A 12,091-nucleotide genomic window follows, 5' to 3' on the forward strand; every position below is an offset into this window, starting at 1 on the left:
GACAGCTACATAATCATTAACAAAACATATTAAGCATAACTATTACTTCCATAAAGATTCAGGCTGTACCCAAAAGTGACAGCTAACATGTTGGATCTTTTCTTCAACGCCGAAATATTTCTAATTATGAATTCCCCAAATCTATTCCCACTCATCTGCTTCACAGGGTGTGCAAAGTTTATGTCAATGCACACTTGACAACAAACCAACTGTAGAAGTGGACTGAACGCTCTGGGAGCCAAGCCTGAGGCTATACTGTGAATTGCAAGCCATCAGTTAAAGTTGGCAGGACTGTGAACAAGAGAAGATAAGATAAGTTGATTACTACCATGCATCAACTAATCAAGAACTAACACAGGAATTGGTAGGAACCCATGGCAAAAGCACTTCTTCACTTACCAAACTCCAAAGCACAGGGAAAAAAACCCCAAAATATAGGGAAGAACGAAATATATTTGCAGATGAAAGTAACTAAAAGTAGTAATGTAGTTGTGAAGCAGTCCCTTTCAAAGGTTTTTTTTATTCAGAGAAAAGGACAAGAAACTCTTAATTGAGAATTCAAAGAACTTTAGAAGAACTTATCACTCACCCTGTCTCCTCAGTTCCTCTTAGAATCACAGAATTGTCTAGGTTGGAAGGGACCTTTAGGATCATCAAGTCCAACCATCAACCTAACACTGTCAAAACCACCTAAACCATGGCCCTTAGTGTCTTATACTATTCCTATTGAACACAATGGCTTTGTCTATACTCTCAAATTAGACCCGTGATTCTCATTAACATGTCTTTCCTCTGAAATCTTTGCAATAGTCTAAAAAATCAAGTCTACACCGTTATTTTCTAACCATTCATAATTCTTGGAGGGAAAAGAGAAACTTGAGAATTTTACACCAAGCTAATAGTCAGGTCAGAGTTCAAAGTAGACTTTTAAAAAACCTGAGTCCCTAAGAAAAAGCGTACTTTTAGTTGCCAGTAAAATAAAATAATTTAAATCATAAAATCATAAAATCATTTAATTGTCTAGGTTGGAAGGGACCTTGAAGACCATCAAGTCACCCATAGTGCCTTAGGCCAAGTAAAAAGTGTATTTCCTGAGAGGCCTCATTCTCACACCTTGATATGTCAAAGGTGGATTAGGAATAACTGTGATATCAAGTCTTTCCTGACACCTTTTCTCCATGATGCCATTCAGAAGCTAACCAGAGCCTTCAAATTCCTCCAGTTTTCCAACGATGGCGATGTAGTGTTGACAAAAGAACAAATCCAAAAAGCGTTAATTCTTTGCTTGGCAAGACCTTTTTCTAAAGCCTCTACCACTTCTATATTTACTGGCCAGCTCCACATGTCTTTAGTATTTCATGGGTTTAACCTGAGTCAAAGCACCTCATTTTCTTGAGTAAAGAAAATTAATTAAGGGTGAATTCTTCACTAACTTGAGATTTGGGATAATCTTTCACAGATTTATAGATCTTTTCAAAAGGGAAAGACTGTGTTTGTGTTGATAGACAGAATATTTGGTCCTGTGTGGAGTTACTGTCATTCAAAACACACTTTTAAAATACCGACTATACAATACAAATACTTCCAGTACAGTCATATGACTGCTTATTAATGGACACAAAATAACCAGCTTCCCTAATGTCACACATTAAAAAAACACAAAGGTTGTTCGTAGCTAGCTATATCACTGGAGGGATATTTTTCATTACAGAATAAATCTACAGCCTGCCAATTGCAATGTTGTTGTTATTTATCAAATGATTGAAAAAATAACCAAAAGGCTTTATGCTAACAATTAGAAAGGTAGGTGAAAGTACTCTTGTACTGTAAATGCATGACGTTAATGAAGCAGAACCCGTTGATTCCAGCAGAGACGTCGTTCCATGGGATTACCCCTTTAAATGTGCAGCAGACTTTATCTGCTAGTATTCAAAGTCAAGGTTGCAAGGTTTACAAGGAAGACCGTATAACACTGTCATTTTTTGTAATTTCAAACCTCGGTTTTCATATAAAATACACTTCATAAAATACAAGCAAAAATACTTTCAGCAATACAAAGAATTGTTCTAGCAAACAAAATATGGGAATATTTTCCTTATAAACAACTAAAGCCAATATGCCTGCTATTTGTCAGATTTCTAAAAAGATTTTCTCACCAGTAGTCTATTTCTCCCTACATAAACAGTAATAGAAGGGGTAGAATTTTTTTCCCAAATAGTAATAAACACTTCCGCTAAAGACGAAACATCTTCAGACTATGGCTTAAAACACAGTATTAAACGATGAATTACATCCACTGGAACTGAAGGTTAAACAAAAGCTGATGGCAGGACTAGTAAGGCTGAGAAAGATGCTGCGCTTCAGGAACCTGATTCATGGGCCAAAACAAGCAGTCCCAAACCCTCTGAAACACAGACAGGAACTGGGTGCTACCCACACATCAGGTATTTTCTATGCGCCGAGACATGACTCCTTTCCAGCAAGCTGTCAAAACCCTCCCACAGCTGACCCTTATTTTCCATTACTTTTCTATCAAACTATTTTTATTTTCAGTTCTACAAAGGAAGAATCAAGTTTTGTGAAGTAAATGTTCCTGCCAAAATGATTTCAGAAAATCCCCAATCTAAAAATTTTTACTAAACATGGCGAATCATAACTTCCTATTTCAGGAGATTAATATGCAGAGCCTTCATCAGTATGAAGCATATGAAGAAAACCAGTAGCTCAGCATAGCTGAACTCCCTGTGACTTGTTAAATGAGTAGTTGACCAAGCGGCATGACCTAGTGTGCCACGTGCCACACTCAAGCCAGGGACCCAAGTTCTTACCCATCTCTGATGTCATTTTCCCCCTCAGCAACGCTGGGTATAATGACCCTTAACAAGACTTTCTTTAGCTAGAAATTGTTAAATAAGGTTGGTGATATTTTTACAGTGCTTTCAACAGACTATTTTTTCCCTACGGAAGCATAGGAAAATTTCAGTCTTTATTATTTTTTTCCAAATAATTTGTTCCCGTGTGTAGGGGACATTACAAAGACCACCACGATATTCTTTTTTGTCATCTGCACGCGCTCATTAATTTTGGCATTAAAGAGTAGGTATTTCCTTGTGAGACAAGCTATTCAGAAATAATGAGAAATCCAATAAAATAAAAAGGGGCAAATTCCATGTACGTACTTGACATCGTCGAAGGCACTCATCTGCAGCTTCAGGAGATCTGCCACTTCCTTTATTAACTCCAAGCCCTTTTCCACACTCAGGGGGCTGTCGAAAGGGAGCAAGAAAACAGAGCATTACGAAAATGGAACTCATCAATACTTGAGAGGCTAAAAGTCCCAAAAGAGTTATCACCTTGGCCTCTTAGAGTCTGAAAGCCACCACTAACTGTATTCCTGTCACATAGTGATCGTGATATCAAGGGAATTGGGATCAGGTGCTTCTTCAGGCATGATGAATCACCTGAATTTTCCAGCAATAAGACAAACAATAAGGTGTAAATGGAATTGTTAGGAAGTGTAATGGGCCCATGATGCAGCAACCAGTTCATCTCAGTCCTCAATAAAAAATGTAATAAAGTAAAAGGACAGAAAGAGAGAAAAGGATTGACGAGACAAGGAGGGAAACAAACAATGAAAGTCAAATTGCAGGCTCAGTAGCAAATGGACAAGGGAAAAGCATATTTTTAAATTCATTAGTTTTTAAAATGAATCTTCGCCCAGTGAAAGGATACAAAATTATTATGGATTTGAGAGTAAACAATGGAGCAAGGCACACAGTCCAGAGGACACTGATTAGATACATAGGATTTAGTTTGGTGTCTGTATGCACTGCTGACAGAACCAGCTTTAAATCTTTTTAACCTTTGTCAATGCCACATTTACATTTTTTAATTTAGAAAACAGGTTGCAATCAAGCCTAACACAAGAGGACTGCTAACATTTAAAAAAGCACTTATCTAGATGCAAAATTTATGTTTGCAAAAATTTCAGGTTATTAGAGTTGTTACAACTCTAAAGATGCATTAAGAACATTCTGTCCCTAATATACAGATCATACCTTGTTTAGTTGTTGTTCAATATTATGGAACCAAATACGGATGTATTAAGAAAGTAAAAAGGTAAGGAAATGGTATTGCGATGTCCAGTGAGAACAACAGATACAACATTTTGTGTCTAAATTGTGGTTATAGAATTATTCTCAACATTGTTAAAGCCCCAAAGATCATAAAATTAGACCTTAAAAGCTTGATACTTATCTAACTTATGCCACAGTAAATGAGAAACAACTTTGATGAGACTAACCCAGGGGAAAAAGGTTCTGTATTTTTTCTTTCAAGGATTTATAACGAGTATGAGAAGGAGGTGTCAAAAAAAGAATATACTGTTAGACATGATCTTTTCAACTAGACTAAGGGGAAAAAAAAATTTTCAAAGCTCTGTACCTAGGCTATTATTGCTGGTTCACAGTGAAAGTTTTTGAATCTAATTTTATATCATGGTAATCATTGCCACAGTTTTATTTATTGTCTGCAGTGAGCACTGTTTATTTATTTATTTATTTATTGCACTGGGTTCTGCATACACTGCCCTAAGGGCACCTCTATTTAAATAATGGGATGTCTCATGTGGATCTTGGTTAGGATGGAATTGCTCAGCCTCCCTTCGTGCTACTAACCCAAAATGCTCAAGAGAACTCCTGTCACACAAGCAGAGGTAGCCCCTCAAGGCACCAGATAAATTTAGAGTTTTTTCTAGATGTCTAAGACAGAAATGTTCTTGTGTGAAAGTAACAAAAGAATCTGATTGTTTCTGTAACGAAAAAAATGTACTATAGATTATTCATAAACCCCCTATATTTCAAGGGCTGACAGTGGGTAGAAATGTGATTATTCCCATCACTATGAAAGCAGATTGTCATAGTGACTCAGGGGCTTATGTGTTAATTAAATCTTTTCTCCCAAAGATGTTGGCTTAAATTTTATGGAAATGATTGGTGTCAGCAAGTGGGCTTTTACTGTAATAGCAAGTCTATGCAGTAGCACAGGCAAAGTCTGCTGCGTACATTGCTGTCATTTTTTTAACCAAGGGAATCTCATTTTTAAAAGCTCAACCTCCTACCCCCTGCTTACCCCTCCTCCCCTGGAAAAGCATTCTCCAACTTCAAAAACAAGGTATGCTGCTACAAGCTGATGTAGTAACAGTAATGGGGGATGTAATCAGAGCATTTGAATGATGGAGAGAAAATGGGAGAGAAAATGGTCTGGAAGGCCATTCTTTTGCAAGCCTGAGCATCCAGGAGTAGTCTTAGTAACTCTCATCCAATACCAAATTAAAACATATAGGTTCACAAACTCACATATAGTTTGTTAGGCTAAGAAACTGTCATTCATCACAGCACAGGGAAGGTGCAGAACCAGTACTCTTTGGTACCAGCACAATTATTGATCACACTATCACATTTGAGGATTCACATTAAGAGTGATTAATTTACATCACAATATTTTCTAATATAAGTTTCCCAGCTTCTTAACATTGATACATGCTGGTATTGTTTGTTACAGTTCTGTGGCAGTTGTACTGTAGGAGAGTTGAATATTCAAAACCTTTCTCTAAAAATGCCAGAACGTCATTTTTCCACACTCTGCTTTGCTTTTGTTTAGTGTTGCTCAGCGTTGCATGGCTTGCACTTGGTACAGTGATTGCCTTTAGCTTTGTTTACACAGAGAGAGTACACCATTCCCACCAGCACAGTGTTAAGCAAACTAGCCTACACTGCAACAGCACCGTGCACCCACATCACCCATCTGATTTCAGGTTTATACAAGGAGCGTTACCAGAAGACAACTTGCAAACATCACCTATCCTCCTGCCTGTGGTCTTCCCACACATCCCCAGTGCAAGCACACAGTACTTGTGGAGCAGCTGCTATTTGTGATCTTTCACGTACTATGCTTGGTTTTGGGCTTGCTTGATTCAGTCCTACATGGGAAGAAGTTTCTGTATTATGGAGTAATTTTTTTAAATGAATATGATTCATCTATTGATTGTGAGGGTTCAACAACTATGGAATTAATTCAAAGGAAAGTGTTACATAAACCAAGACAGACAGACAAAAAAATAGTTGTTCAGGTAAGGAACAAATAGTGAGATACTCCAGAAAGAAATTGCAATAGTAGAAAGAAGACTCTTTAGACAACTCTGATGATGAAACAATTTTATCAAGGCCAAAGACTTGGAGGAAAGCTAAGGGTGGGGGCAGGGTTCAGACTACTTTTTCTGACTTGTCAAGATGGTCATTTCAGTTCCCTATACTGGGGGAGGAGAGAGGGGCCACCCTTTTTTGGTGGCAGTTCTTGCTGGCTCCAATTCACTCAGAGGCAGCACAGCACCCAGTGAGTCTCTGGGCTATGGCCCCTCAGTTTCCAGACAGGCTACGACACGGGTCCAACACATATGCGTTTTCTTTTGGGAGCCTGGGATAAGACATCTCAGTACAACAGTAATGGCGAACCCTTAAAAGAGAAATCACAACTTACATAGGCCTCAAAGATACAAAACCCGTACTGGGAAAAACAAAAGGCAGCAAAAGGTCTACCCATGAATGCTATTTATGCTTTGCTGGTTCTCTTGAGGCTGGCCAACCCATTTTCTGCCAAAGAAAATTAATGGCTCCTGCAGCGTCTTTAACAGTCCTTCCTGATTTTACCACTCCATTTTATGATTGCTTTGAAGGTTTCTGATCATCTTTGATGCAGTAGTTGGTCTTGGGAAGAATAAAGTATTGGATGGCACAGCACCTTTTTGCAGATGGCATAGCTATTGCCAGCTGAGATACTGCAATAGTGCTTGCTTTGGGGTTCCTACCTTTGCTCTCATTTCATTTGCTGTAGATTTCTCTTTTGCACCTTCCTTCAAGTTAACTGTGCTAAGATATGACAATAGTAGCTAAAACAAAATGTGATACATCTCACAGTTTACCATAATTCTTTTAGGGTCCTTTTTAAGCTTCTCTACAGCTTGGAAGATGAAAAGACAGTCCGAAAGTACCAAAAATTCACATATAACTAACTTCCTTCCATTGCTTTATCTTCTAATGCCATCTCTATCTGTGAGTTAGCTAGCCTAAATATAATTTTTCAGTTGACAGATTCAGACCCTACTGAACCAGTAGCAGAACTGTATCTCCCTCAGATGCTAATCTCTACTTCATATGATTTGTAGAATATACTTTGTTTGACAGGTTAATGACAATGAAGAAATAAATGGGGAATGAAATATAAATATTACCTTTGGGGTTTACGTAGATATATATAGCTTTAAAGTCTGGCAGAGTGTCATCTGCAAAGTATTCCACTGCTGCTTTTGTTTAATCTCACTTTTTAGGGCACAGCTCTTGCACTAAACTAGTTATACTTCCTGGAGCATAAGGCTTACATCTCTGCTAAAAACAGCCAATGTTATATGGTAGTAGTACATTATTCCTTCAAATGAAATGGGTTCTCAGTTCAGTGTAAGACTTTGATGTCATGATTTAACATCATGACATGACCACGAAAACTTCGCTATCCATTTTAACCATGTGAAAAATAAGTACTCCAATCCATATCTACTTGTCTGAGCTAAAATAATCACGAGCAAATTGGGACCCTATAACTTCATCAGGAGTTTTGTCTAACAAAAAAAAAAAAAAAAAAAAAAAAGAAGATCTAGGCAATGAAGCTATTTTATTTAAAGACAAATTCAAAATGAAAGTACAGGAATAAATATCTCTTTAATGTGAGCTGTTGAGCACTTCTGAAAATTAGTGTAATGCATTTAAATGCTCAAGAGCAGATTTGGGAGCCCCACTTTATGTAATAGTTTGTTAAAACATTTCCACAAATTGTACTGGACATTGGTGAAAATAATATTCTGTATCTTCCAATATCTAAATCCCTCCCAGTGAGGGAGTTGAAAACAGAAATATTTTAAGGAATAATCCGCTTACAGAGGTAACTGAAGTAATAGAACGCTGGATTATAATCTATTTTTGCTGTTTTCTATTGAAGATTTTACTTTTCATTTGCTCAATTTACAAGAAAAATGCAGTGATGAGGAGTCATTTCTAAAATCTGGTTCCAGAAAGTTGGCACAACTCAGAACAATCAAATTAAGTGATTTTCTTCTCAGTCACTGCTAAAAAATGTATAGAATTTGCTATTTTTGTAATCTGTCTACAGAATCCCACTGTCTTCAGTGGTTCTTTTCATAAGTGAGAGAATATCTGTTGCTGAATGAATTATAAAAGGAACAGAATATGTCTTCATCTGGATGAGGTCTATTATGACCCTCAATTTCACTATCCGTAAAGCGAAGACAAGGATACCAACTTTCCTTGTCAGATGCCTAGTATTGTTATATAAAAGACTATTATTATTTGACTTGCATCCCTTTTGGATCCAAAAATAGAAAGATCAGCACTATGGGCTGTCTCTAAAGGCTATATATATTCCTCCCTACCAAATACAGAGAAGATGTTGTAGTGGTAAAGACCACGTAAAGACCGAAAATTAACTTTTAGTTATGATAAAAACTTCCCTCATTCCCCTACCAAAAATGTTGTTCCAAACTTTTTCAGTACAGGGGATCTACCTGGTTTTAAAGTACATCTGACTGATTTTAGAGCATATCTAGGTGAAGATAACTTCTCCCTCACTGGTGAGTTAGTAGCCTTGCCAAATGCCCGCTGTGGGCAAACGGAGTAGGAGGCCAGAGTCCTACAAACCAGACATGACTCATGAATGGCCAATTAAACCCCTCCAACAAAAGAGTGGTGCTGAATATTGGATGCTGATCTCAAGACCAGTTCAGCTTCATGCTGCAATTATCTGAAGAATGCTACAAATGGATCCCCCGTTTCCAAGAAATTCCCAAGATAAACTACAAATCTGACAACTGAGAACAACCACTTTGAATAATGGATTGTCTATTTTTGACCTGGACCTAATGATTTATGTATTCAAGACTCAAAGCCTCACCTTCTGGTTAAAGAACAAGAAGGAAACATGTAAATGAGGGAACGGGGAATTCTGCAGGGAATGACACTGGTGGCACGGCCGCTCTGCATGCTGAGCTAAATGGAGCTCAAACTCTAATAAAAGCCAGTGGCCAATGTCAAACGGAACAAGCGGAAAACCAGAAGTAAACAATGATGAAAACTATATGTCCTGCATTTCCCAACATTCCTGTCAAAACAATCCCATAAATGGATCCATTTTGGTAGGAAAAATCTGATTCAGTTATACAGGTGGGTCGATTGCTGGCATTTGCCAAGCCTGCTCCCAGCCCAAGGAGAGCAACGTGTAGCTCAATGTTACGCTGAGGTTATGTCAGTCTCACGAGCAGTTGCTCTCATTTGCTTTTCCTCCTCCCAAGTGCCAAGTGTCTTCGGAAACCCACTTACCGAACCCTGAAATGCTCCCATAGTGCCGTCATTCAAATTATGTATTGTCTTTACCAGACTGTACCTAGTGCCCTTCCGATACTCTGTTTAGCAATTGTAATGCAGCACTATAATGGACATCCAGTCAGCCCTGTCAGATTAGTTCAATTGAATCATTTTCTGCAAAAATGAAGAATAATCTACAGTACAGAAATAGGTCTGACATTGGGAATTGCACTCCTTAAACCTAAATGTCAGTCTAATCCCCAGTGAAATCTTAAGTAAGGTAGGGTTCAATCCACCTAATATTTGCTTAAATGGGGACACAGGCAATGAAGGCCAGTTCGACCATTTTTAAGAGTGCTGAGCACTACACTAAAATTGCAAGGCATTTCTCTACAGCCTGGAAGTTGTCTGAGTGCTTAACTACAGTCCTCCCGGCAATATCAGAAAGCCCATTTTCTGAGGAGGGAGGTGTCACTTTCACATCCAGCCTCTCTCAAGCACAGTGGCATCTCCACTCCACCTGTTTCCCCTGGAGAAGGTTCAAAATTTTGGCCACACCTGTGTTGAGCTTGAATAGTATTGAATCCACATCTCAACTAGAGGAAGGTAGAACCTGAACCTAGAACCTAGACTTTTGCCGTGGAGACATTTTTTTTATTTAGACTAAGGTTTACTTTAAAACCACTTACAACGTTTACTAATGTAAAATGGACACATGCTTGAAAACTGTTTGGACCAGCAGTTTTCCTTCCTCCTGAGTGCTGCAAGCTAAGAGTCATGTTCTCTCTTGCATGTTGTCTATCTTCCTCTGTTGCTCTTATGCCTGAAGATGAACAGCTGGGCCATCAAGAGGACAGTGCTATTGCTCAGGGCTCGTACAAAAAGCATTCTCCTACAATGTGGTAATTAAAACTGCTTAGACTAACTTCAGTAAGTTCTCTTCCATCTCCTGCTTCCCTTTCTAACCCCTGCAGCAAGAAGAAGTAGTCAGACAGAAGACACTACACTAAGTGCCTTTCAGCAGAGGAGCACTAGACACACTGGATCCCAGAATATCCTACTCATTTGGCATGTCGCAGTGAAACAGGGAGAGGGCTGAATTCTGAAGTCTCCCAAGGTCCCTTCTAATCAGTGGAGGAAAGGAGGTGCCTGAATCTCCCTGTGTGGTTATGTCTTCACTTGTCTATCAGGGAGCTCACTGATGGCAAATGAAGTGGATGACATCCCCTTCCTTGGAGAAGATGTGCAGCATTCAGCAGCTCTAAATTCAGCACCTAAATGAGGCAGTCTGGTTTTCACCCTAAATTCTGAAATAACCCTTTTTCAGGTTAAAACCTAGAAATGAACCTTAAAGGGAAAAGGAATTAATCCCATGGATAAGAAGGCAGATACCCAACAGTCTTGAAAACAGAAGCTGAATGGACCAAATCTGCTGAAGAATTTAATTTTAGTAATCATCTTTTATTGAACAGTAAAAGGTACATGCAGATTATGCCCTGCAGGTGAAAGTATTGGTTTAGACCTTTAAGATTCTTTCTCAGTTGCGTCTTTACCCTACAGATTCACATGCTGCCAAAAATAAGCTATCAGAAGACCTAGTCTGACAATTGCCTGGATGGGTTCAGCAAAGATCAGTGTCTTCTAGTGGCGGTACTTTACTCTAGAAGCTAACCTGAGACAAGTTGACAAAAATAATTTTGTTGTTCCTCCCTACCTCATTATTTATTTTGAGTGCTTGTATCTAAGGTTTTTTAACAGTTGCTCACTTAGTAGGCACACATAAGAGCATATATCATGTTGAAGATTTCCTTTTTTTAGTACTGATCTTAGATACATTTTTTTTCTCCAGGCTTTTTGAATTTTTAGAAAGATGCATCCCATAGTTTAAAATAATAATTTAAGAAAGTTCCACCCGGCCATGTTTCAATAATGTCTTTGAGCCTTGACATAAAATTGGCTTCCCCTCATTGACAGGGCAATGGTATCACTTTCTTAATACGTAGCACAGTCTCCTTAGTACTGCAGATAGAAAGCTAAGCCTAAAAAAAAAGAAAGTCAAAGTTCAGAAATATGGTTCTGGAATACCATATGGAATGCTCTAGAGAGTCAAATAAAGAGGCCGCCTTTAGGATGGATAAAGTTGAGTTTTCTCTGGTTGCTAAAACCATTTTGCAGCAGCATGGGCATTGACCAGGCTGCAGGCAAACCCCCTGCTGCTGGGAAGCTGTGAGGAACAGCCCAGCCAGCTCCAGCACAAGCTGCCATCGTCCCTCCATGCCTGGAAAAGAGCAGGAGGCCTCAGGCTGAGGTGTATGGAGGTATTTCAGAGCATCTTCAAAATGACTTATGGATATGCTGGGAACTGTCTTTTTGCCTTTTATTTGTGCTAATAAATACAAAAGATTAAATCCAGTAGAGGGGTCTCCTTGAACAGGTGACAGTATCTTCAGCACTTTTAGCTACCCACCTCCGTGGGCCAGTATCAGGCCTGATTCCTTTCACACCGTATCTCTGCTCTCAGTGCATTGCTTGGCAAGGAGGAGCCAGAATGTCAGGGCTTGGGAGCTGCCTCTCCATGGGCAAGGGGCTGGTGCACACCAGCTATGACTGCTTTGCCTGCTAAAAGCAGTCAAGAGAAAAGGGTAAAGAGGGGGAAAGCAATT

This window comes from Charadrius vociferus, unplaced genomic scaffold (genome assembly GCF_000708025.1).
Source record: "Charadrius vociferus isolate BGI_N301 unplaced genomic scaffold, ASM70802v2 scaffold255, whole genome shotgun sequence".
Classification (NCBI taxonomy): Eukaryota; Metazoa; Chordata; class Aves; order Charadriiformes; family Charadriidae; genus Charadrius; species Charadrius vociferus.